The 9,782-nt window shown below is 36.8% G+C and overlaps 1 protein-coding gene across 1 annotated transcript in view; it reads left to right on the forward strand.

The window, feature by feature from the left end:
* LOC104531768 (laminin subunit alpha-2-like) overlaps positions 1 to 9,782 on the forward strand; it is a gene marked incomplete at its 5' end in the record, with an annotated part of 26,718 nt that overhangs the window by 14,453 nt on the left and 2,483 nt on the right. The window lies entirely within an intron of this gene.

The raw sequence follows: 9,782 nt of genomic DNA on the forward strand, positions 1-9,782 counted from the left end.
TGGCACTGGCTGTGTCAGACATGGGGGAAGCTTCTAGCAGCTTCTCACAGCAGCCACCTCTGTGCTGCCCCCACCCCTGGTACTGAAACCTTGCCACACAAACTCAATACATTTTTCTTGCAGATGAATCATTCTGTTTTGAAGTAATGTAAACATTTGAGAATTCAAAGCATTAATTATCTCTCTCTCTCAGAAAAAACCTAACTCCAGTTCTCTGGCTCAGCTATACCTAAGTGGTAATGAACTGTTAAAGTGACAGCTGAAAAAAGATGCAACTAAAACCATGAAAATGAGATTGTGGAACTAATATTAAAGAAAAGAATGATATCTGTTCCATTTTATTAAAGTCACCAGCCAATTTTTGTGCCTGTAACTGGATGTTAGTTATAGTACTGATTTTTTTTTTAATTATTTCTTTTTTTGTTGCCTTCATAGACTTGAATCTAAACATTTTAGTAATTCCCTTCATTTCTTTAGCTTCACAATTGGCTGGCAGTGCAATAATCTGATATCCATAGGATGAAGCAAGGTGTACTTTGCCCTTCTGATATTCTTTTTAACCAGCGCAAAATTATTGGATTGGAAGTTAGTTTATAATCAAATTATTTGAAAAAAGCAAAAAGAAAAACCAGAAAAATAACAACACATAAATATACCAGTGAGGATTTATAGCAAACATACCTAGAAAACATTATTATTAGTAATTGTGAAAACAAAGAGAACTGTAGTAAATATTTTGACATCACAGTGAACATTTTAAAGAACTACCTACTTTATATACTATTAGCAAGTAGACTTTATATTGGGTAGCTTTCTACCTGGCTTTCTCTTTGTGGGAAAGAGAGAATATGCTTGAACAGAATGTGTGCATGGTAGTAACAGATGTCATCAGTTCTGGTCTCAGAATAAAGTTTTCCACATTGATATCACTCAGATGAAAGCCTAAAGAAAAGTGAATGAACCTTTTCCTTAGGTAAGGGTTGAGAGTGCACATCTATGCCAACTGTAACTCCAGTAGAGCCTGCTGCATTAGGCTTTTAGATGTTCTAAACAAATGTTAGTAAAGTTACTCAAGTTGACTTTCCTGCAGCATTAAAAAAGAAAGTTTTTCATGAGTGGTTCAATAATATGTGGAGGGAGTATTCTGCAATGCATTCTGCAATGCTAAGAAGCCGTTACTGTCCTGAAAGATCATCATAGGAAGTGCTGCTAGCTAGGTTGAGTAGTTGTATTATAATAAATCTCCATGGGATTGTTTTGCCCAATTTTTTTTATGCTCCCCACTATATCAGACCATAACTTTATTGCGTTTTGATTGGTCAGAAAGATTTCTAAATAAGCAAATCCTTTCAGCTTCAGTTCATAATACACACTGACAAAGATTTAAAAAAAAAATTGAGAATCTAGAGTTTTTCTTTGTGAGGTTACTTATCTTACATATTCCCTGGATGACTACAATAAATATACATACCACTTTCTCTTTTCTGATTTTGACTTTAACCAGGAGAGCTATTCACCTTTCCATCCTTCAGGTAAATAGTTTCAAGATATAGGTACAGAATGCTTTACTATAAACTTCGAATCCTGAGTGACACATATATTCTGACATGAATATGAGATTTTTCTTCTGATTTCATACTATTTGGAATTCTGGTTCTAAAGAAAGTCACAGAGCCTGGGAGAATGGTGCTGTGACAAACAATGGGGTCATAGGAGCCTCAGTCTTGAGCAGATTTTGCTCTTCTTACTGCAGAAATATATTGTTGTTGAATAGTTTATAATGAATAAAAAGCTAATTTGAAAAAATGAGTTTTGTAGCTGACAGTGGTGGTCATGAAATAGCGCTTCTGCTGTGCTAGCCATTTATCGGAAAATTATTATTGAAATGTAAGGTCTGTGCTATAAGATGGGCAAGATTCTGTAGTACACAGCTGAATATGTGTTAAGAGATAGGTTATTAATTGACTAAGTTGGTTTTTGTAAGGTTTTGTGTGTAAGTTAAGATTTAGGGGAGTAGGAGCAACTTCTAATAGCAAGAAAGTACCTTGTCATATGAATGTCATGTAGTGTTTTGCAGCATTATGCCAGTATTTATACTGTGTTTTGATGAAACATGCTTAAGGATGGTTTTTAGCAGTTTTGTTTAAGCTAACAGAATGTAAAAGTGTTCAGATATCAGTATACAGCACAGGGTAAAATGCTGCTACTCTATAATGTGCACAGTAGGTCAGAGCTTGGTCAAGAGTATTGAATCTGACTTGAGAGAGTTTTTCCTCAGCTGTGCAATGGTCTTGATTTGTTGTTGGATCTAAAATCACTTTAGGAAAAAGTACTAATGGTAATAAAGTATATGTTTAAATAGGCCTTGGGGCTGCATATAAAATCTTCTCTTTTTCAGAATAAAGAATGAATATATATACATATATATATATTCCTTTCATTAAATATAGTGATGGCAAAATTATTCTCTCTCTGTGCTCCATGAAGTCCATGTGCAGCAGGTCACATGCTCTGTGGAAGCACTTAGAGACTCACTTATCAATGATGTAGTTTAGACAGTAAAAGCACACATTAAAGTAGCTCTTTTTGTTTGATTTGGGCTAATGTGGACTAAGTGACTGAAGAAACTTAGAGAAGGGAATGTATTGTATCTCTCCAGCTACAAAACATGGAAAATGAGAAACTTGGAGTGTTCTTATACAGAGCGTATAACTTAATGGTGAAGATAAACCTTTTGCTTGGTTGTGAGTCCTAATGTGTTATGTTTTCTAATTATTAATGAGTAAATTCTGTTTGTAAAAGGGGGGCTATGAGATGGAAACATAAAATTACTCATCTCATAATTAACTTTTTATATTCCATATAACCCTTGCTTTGCCATACAGCAGCTTATCCACATCTAAAGCAGTTCTCAGCATCATTTAAAAATATTAAGAACTAAAAACAAAAATGAAAACTGAACATGCATATTTTTTTATCTGGAAATCAGATTCAGAATCTCTTTTCTTTTTTATTTTCTTCTTTCCTTGTGTATGTTTTTGAAATTTCCAAAGTTTAGTGCCATGAGACAGCTTAGAAACACTGCCAGAATATATTTTTAAGCCTTTTTAACCACTGTCATGTTTAGCTAAAGAAATGAAGTGCGGTGTATATGAAGAGAAAGTGAAGAAAACAAAGAAGCAAATGAGGATTAAAATATTTTGGAATTTTTTTTTTTATTATTATTTGAAGGCTTAAGTTACTACATTATTCATGTTTTCATTGTTCAAGTTGTTCATATTGCACAATATTTCCACATTGAGATGGAAAGAACATTGTGTCATGTTCAGGAAATGGGTATAATTTAGTACATGCCTATTTCATATTCAGTTCAATGATCCTAACCTCAAAGAGCTTACAATCAAAATTAAATCAAAATCCCAGGTCCTCAAGATGATGCCTCTTATCATACATTATATATGGTGAATAACATGTTGTTTTCCAGAGAACTCAAAGTAAAAGCTTGTGAGGGTTTCAGCAGGGAAATGTTAAAGGTTTAAATGTTGATAATGCAGAAGATGCTCTATGCTAACAGTACAACAGTTTCAGATGTTTGTTTGTATCCCTCCCTACAAGGTGGGTAACAGATAGATGTCGCCTAACTAAGTAACAAGTATTTATTTATATACTTTTTAGCACTTTGCAGAAACGTTAGAAACCATAACATTGAAAAAGGTCTTTAATTTCACATTGAAAAAATTAGTGCAGCGTGAACTTGCTCTCTGTTGTACAAAAAGGTAATTCAAGTAACTCTGATGAGATACATTGCAGGGTCCTGAGAGTGGCTACACCACTCTCCATCATATTTGAAAAGTTATGGCAGTCAGACGAAGTCCCTAGTGACTTGAGAAAAGGGAATATCACACGTATTTTTAAAAAGAGTAATAAAGAGGATCCTAGAAAGTACAGAGCAGTCAACCTCTAGTGAAAGATGTCCCTGCTTAAGGCTGGAGGGTTAGACTAGATGATCTTCAAAGGTTCCTTCCAACTCAAACCATTTTATGATTCTATAAGAAAAGTAAGCATTATATAGGAAAAGCAGATTCTCATGTGCTATTCTTGTATCTGACTAAATAGTTTTATCTATGTTTAAATTAATATTCTCATTATGGAATTAAAATGTAAAGACTTGCTATGAGTCTGTAATAGGTGAGGAGATTGAGAATAGTTTTTAAATGTTGAGGTTTCAAGGTTTGTACATTGTAGAGCTTTTAAATGGAGCCTAAAAAATTGGTTTTTATAGGTCTTTTCTTCTCAAGACAGAGGAACAGACAGGTCATTCTGAAATGCAGCTGGTGAGAAGACACCTCATGGTAACCTCATTGAAGGAAATGAGAACACTTTACCCTGGGTATTTCCAACACTACGGGGCCCAAGCTGGGCATCAGTTCTTGCATCAAGCATAAAAGTAAAAAAAAAAAAAATTTTTTTGGTGGTTTAGCACCATAACAGAAGAACCACCTTTCTGTTCTTTCCTGTTGTCTAGGTTTGAAGAAGAAAGGTTTGAATATTGACATTTCCATCAATTTTCTTTTCCTCACCATACTCTCTCTCCATGGAAAGAAGTTATTAGCCTCAGGAAATAAAGAAAAAAGAAATTGCTTTCTGCTATTATTTGAAAGCACTGTGAAAATAAATTACTAACTTTAGCCCTCAATTCTGGTTGATGGCCAATGATGAGCAGCAAAAATGGTCAACAGAAAGCAGCTATTCTTTATGAGACCTTCACAAACAACTGAACAGTGGGTAATGGAGAAAACCAACAGAGAAAATTACAAAGAACAAAGTTGACATTGCTAGAAACTTTACAGGCACTGACTCCCTCCATTTGGCTTAATGTATCTTAGATATTCAACAACTGGACAACTTGAGAGATTTATAGTTTAAACATTTTATAAAGTGCACTGTTTTAATAGACTTTGATTTTAATTTTTTTTAAAATGACACAAGTTATAATCATAAAATGTGAGCAAGAGTTGAGAGGTATTAATAAGGGATTTATTTTTCTGAAGGAGAAGAAAATGTTCTTAAAGGAACCCGAGCCTCAGGTATTAACTGAATGGGACTAAGTGTTGTACATGAGTGAATTCCTGTCTCATTAAAAAAGGTGGAAGATTTCTAACTGAAACTTGTCTTGATTTGGAGACACCTACCTTAGAGCTTTTCAAGGTTTTCTATGGTAAATTCCTCAGTTTTTCCCACGAAGTGCTGTGGACATCTTATTTTGCATGACTTTCATAGCTACTGTTTTTCTGGGGCAGATGATGCCTTGCTAGCTAGTGACCAGAATTGTTTGAAACACCATGGAAGAAAAAATTATGTCAGAATCAAGTGTGTGCATCTTTCAGCCCAAATTCCCCATCTGCTAGCAGTATTTCAGTTGGAAGCAGCTCAGATGAACAGGAGAGACATTATCATTAAAAGGCAAACTGCTGCATGGTGGAGAGCTGTTCAGCTCTCTAAAATGCTATTAGCTCAATCCTGCTAAGCATTTTTTTTTTCCCATGCCAACATTTTCAATTACAGAATTTCTAACTGTGAGCAGAATGTTTGAAACATGGCCACTGTCACTCAGGACAATGATAGAAAAAGATACATGCTAGATGGTCGTTTGAGGAGTCTGGAGAACCACACAAAAAGCCTAAATTAGGCTTTTCCTCTGTATGAGTTGGATGTGAGACTAAAATGAGAAGCTTAGTTGTTCTTAAATAGCCAATTATTTGAAAATTCTTGCATCAAAACTGTCTACTCTCTTTCTTATAAATAATAGACACAAACTCTACTTGCCTCTACTCTGCTCTGGTGAGATCTCACCTGGAGTACTGCATCCAGCTCTGGAGTCCTCAGCACAGGAAAGATGTGGACCTGTTGGAGTGGGTCCAGAGGAGGGTCACAAAAATGATGAAAGAGATGGAATACCTCTTCTGTGAAGAAAAGCTGAGAGAGTTGGGGTTGTTCAGCCTGGAGGAGAGAAGGCTCCAGGGAGACTTTGTTGCAGCCTTTCAGCACTTACCGAGGTCTCATAAGAAAGATGAGGACGAACTTTTTAGTACAGCCTGTAGTGGTAGGACAAAGGGTAATAGTTTTAAACTAAAAGAAGGTAGATTTAGACAAGATATTAAAGAAATTTTTTACAATGAGGATGGTGAAACACTGGAACAGGTTGCCCAGAGAGGTGGTAGAAGCCCCATCCCTGGAAACATTCAAGATCAGGCTGGATGGAACTGTGAGCAACCTGATCTAGTGGAAGATGTCCCTGCTCACTGCAGGAGGGTTGGACTAGATGACCTTTAAAGGTCCCTTCCAGCCCAAACTATTCCATGATTCTGTGATTCTATGAATAATCCATAACAGCATGTGTGAATTGAAATATAACTGACTACGCAGAATCATAAGGAATTGATATCAGCCTCTGAGAACAAGAGGAGCTGTTTCTCAAACTCACAAAACCGCTGCTTTAGCTCATCAGCAGAAGTAGTTGGATTTGGTCTGTTTCATGTCTTTAGCCAGTAGGAGAGGCTATTCCAAAATGAAAAATAGTGCAAATGTGATATTTAATTTGATATACATTATGTCCTGCATATATAACAGTCGTTTTTTATACGTAAGTGTAAAGATCAAAGTTAAGATCAAGAAAAATTGTTTTGCATTGAGAATGTGTTTAGATCTGTGAGTCCTGATTGTTGGTTGTCATAAGTACTAGAAGTTATCTGGTAGGAGAACCTGGTAGCCTGATGGATGCAAGGCTGCTGTGGCTCTGTCTTTGCATTCAGACTGAAGCAAGGCAGAGCTGGTATTTCTGAGAGGGTGAAACACACACACGCATAGCTGCACAGAGCAACATAAATAGACCACAGTGCCCTATCAACACCCACATGAACATACAGCCCTTGCACAAATAAGGCTGAGGCTGCCTCACCCTGTTCTTCCTCTCCAGCTGATTGGGACTGAAGTCTGCTGGGGCATGTCTGTGTGTGTACATCTATGGATGTGTACACAACATGCAACACTTCAGTAGCTGGCCTTAGATAACCTATCCACTAACTGGCCCCAGATCTCACTAGTGTTCCCAGTTGCTGGCACCCAAACAGAAGAGCCTCGGAGGTTTTCAGCCCTACTCTAACCACTGGTACTCAGACATCTACTTGCTGGCTAGTCAAGCCTGAAGTTAACTGTTTTTCGACCCATACCTACTCAAAAGAGAGAGCACACCTCAATGGAAGATACTTAGGATTAAGTGAGAAAATAAGACAGAGTTTAGTGATGGTCAGGACAAAACATACTGACTAGCTTGCTATTCACAGTCAGCTGGTTCCTTTTATCTCCTTTTTCCTCTGTCTTACACTTGTTACTCCCTGATCCACCTTGATCCTTCCCTTTCCCCACCTCTGGTCCCTCCTCTAAATTTTCCATAGTATGTCTCACCCATTTACACAATTCCCTTAACACATCCTATTATAAGTTTTACATACTGCAAAAATATTCTTTCCCCTGCTTCTCTTAATGAGTTGTAGGCAATAACCCCCTCCCCCCGTTAGCCTGCAGGGCGTTCTGAGATAGCTTTCTCAGTTGACTCATCTGGATGGATTTCGTGCTGGGACAAGAGGGTGTATGCAGTGCTTCACTGTCCCTGACAGCACTTTTAAATGACTTGTTAAGTAAATCTATGGGATTTTTAAGGCCATAAGTTTCTGCTGGCCTGTAAGGAAAGAAACCTTTGCCCAGATTCTGCACTATTCTCAATAAAATGTTTACTTGACCACTGAACTAGAATAATAATCAACAACATAATATAATTACAGTAGATACACAGTTTACACCAGATTGTTCATGGAAGCCTCCATTAGTGCTCTTACATTCTTCTGTTGGGAAAATGAAATGGAAGTGCTTCTGTAGCACTGTGTGATACTGTGTATTTTTTTCTCTGATGATATTCTGACTTACATGAACGGTTTCTGACTGAAGGATTTATTTTTTAAATAGAAGCACAGGTGGGAGTCAGGCACAATGAGATTTCCTGCTTCACTAGCGAACCCTATGCAGATTAATGATTCATTTCAGCCCTATCTGAATAATATTAGTGTAGGAAATTGTCATGTATAGTAGGATGCACTTTTCTATGTCTTATGAGGCATTCATAAGAGGATACAGTGCTATAACTTATGGAACTGTTCCTCATAATATGTGCTTCCCAGATCTCGGTGCTGAGACAATTACCAGTGAAAATGAGACCCAAGACTCATTTTGTTTCTCATCTTGAGGATTATGTTGTCTATAATTTGGGAAAGGTTTAAAGGACTATTTAGACTATTTCCCTCCCACTCCTATAATTACACCATGGTCACATGAGCAGAGCAAGGAGAAAAAAGCACCAGCTGCACTTTGGCAGCTGTGTTACTAGACTATTACATTGCTAGTAAACAGCTTGGTTGTACTCCATTTCCACATTTGTATCAGCAAACTTTGGTCTCCAGTTACATTCTATTGGACTTGTACAAAACCAGATGTTCTCTAAGATTGTGGAATTATTACATTAATTGACATGTGTCAGCTTATTGATGCTATTTGAAAAGTAAAGCAGGCATGCTCCATCATTTACCCTATGGGAATAGAAGCTCAGTGTTAGAATTTACTAGGAAATTTTGCTCCAGAAAGCTGAGCAGGTTCACTTTTATTTTTTTGTTTGTGGAAACAAATGCAGCAATACTCAGTGATACATTAGACTTCACTGATATTAACATTCTCATGCCACAGAGCTTTAGCTGGTTGTATTATAGTAACCAGAACTCCACTTGCTAAACAACTCCACAATAAAAGAAGGGTTAACTCTTTTACCTGGAGAAAGACAGTTTTCCAGTTGATTGGAAAGTAAATGTTGCTTCCATGACTTTGACTTGCTTTGAGAATCAACATACTGATGCCATTAATTTTAGCCTGTTTTTTCTGCACTAGTTGTTGTTGTTGTCAACTTGTTTAGAAAGCACATAAAAGCATGGATATACATCTTCCTGATTCATACTAAAGCTCTACAAGCCTAGTTGTCCCCCAAATAAAAAGTGTTTCTAAGAAGCAGGGATTAGCATCCCATACTTTCTTCAGCCTAACCTGAATGAGAAAAATCAGGAATAATATCAACCAGGCCATGTTTTTGATGCTCACTCATCTTCCCTTGACTGCAATTAGCATTAACAGCCTACCAACATTTGAAAGTTCTGGACATTAGTTCCAGCTCTATTTGTCTGCCCAGGAAATAATTCTGTTTTATACAAAACAGTCTTCCAGTTCCACTTGTGAAGAGAGACTTGAAAGGGAAAAGAGAATGTTTCACATGCCAGTGGGTTGTAGATAGCTCAGTGCTGTAACTGAGCAGTAGTTAAAAACAACCCTTCATATATACATGAACAAGTTTTTTTGTTATCAGGTTTAGAATAAAAAAAGGAAAGTCCACCTCACTATGACCTGCAATATGCTATTTCCTCTCCACTGCCTTTTTTATAAAATTTTGTTGCAGTTTCATTTACAAAGTATGCTAAAAATAATCAAAGCCAAAGGTATATAATAAATTGCAGTCAAATAGTGCGCTGTCCCAGAAGGTAAGAAATGAGACTTCAAACAAATCTTCAGCAGAATGTGCAGGAAATGTTATTGAAATAGGGCTCTAATTTGAAAAGTAACTGTAGAAGGTTTCACTCTCCCACACAGCCTAGTGTTTCAAAGCAAGCAAACAAGAAAGGACTTCCTGC

Source organism: Antrostomus carolinensis, unplaced genomic scaffold (assembly GCF_000700745.2).
Source record: "Antrostomus carolinensis isolate BGI_N321 unplaced genomic scaffold, ASM70074v2 scaffold6621, whole genome shotgun sequence".
In the NCBI taxonomy this organism is placed as follows: domain Eukaryota; kingdom Metazoa; phylum Chordata; class Aves; order Caprimulgiformes; family Caprimulgidae; genus Antrostomus; species Antrostomus carolinensis.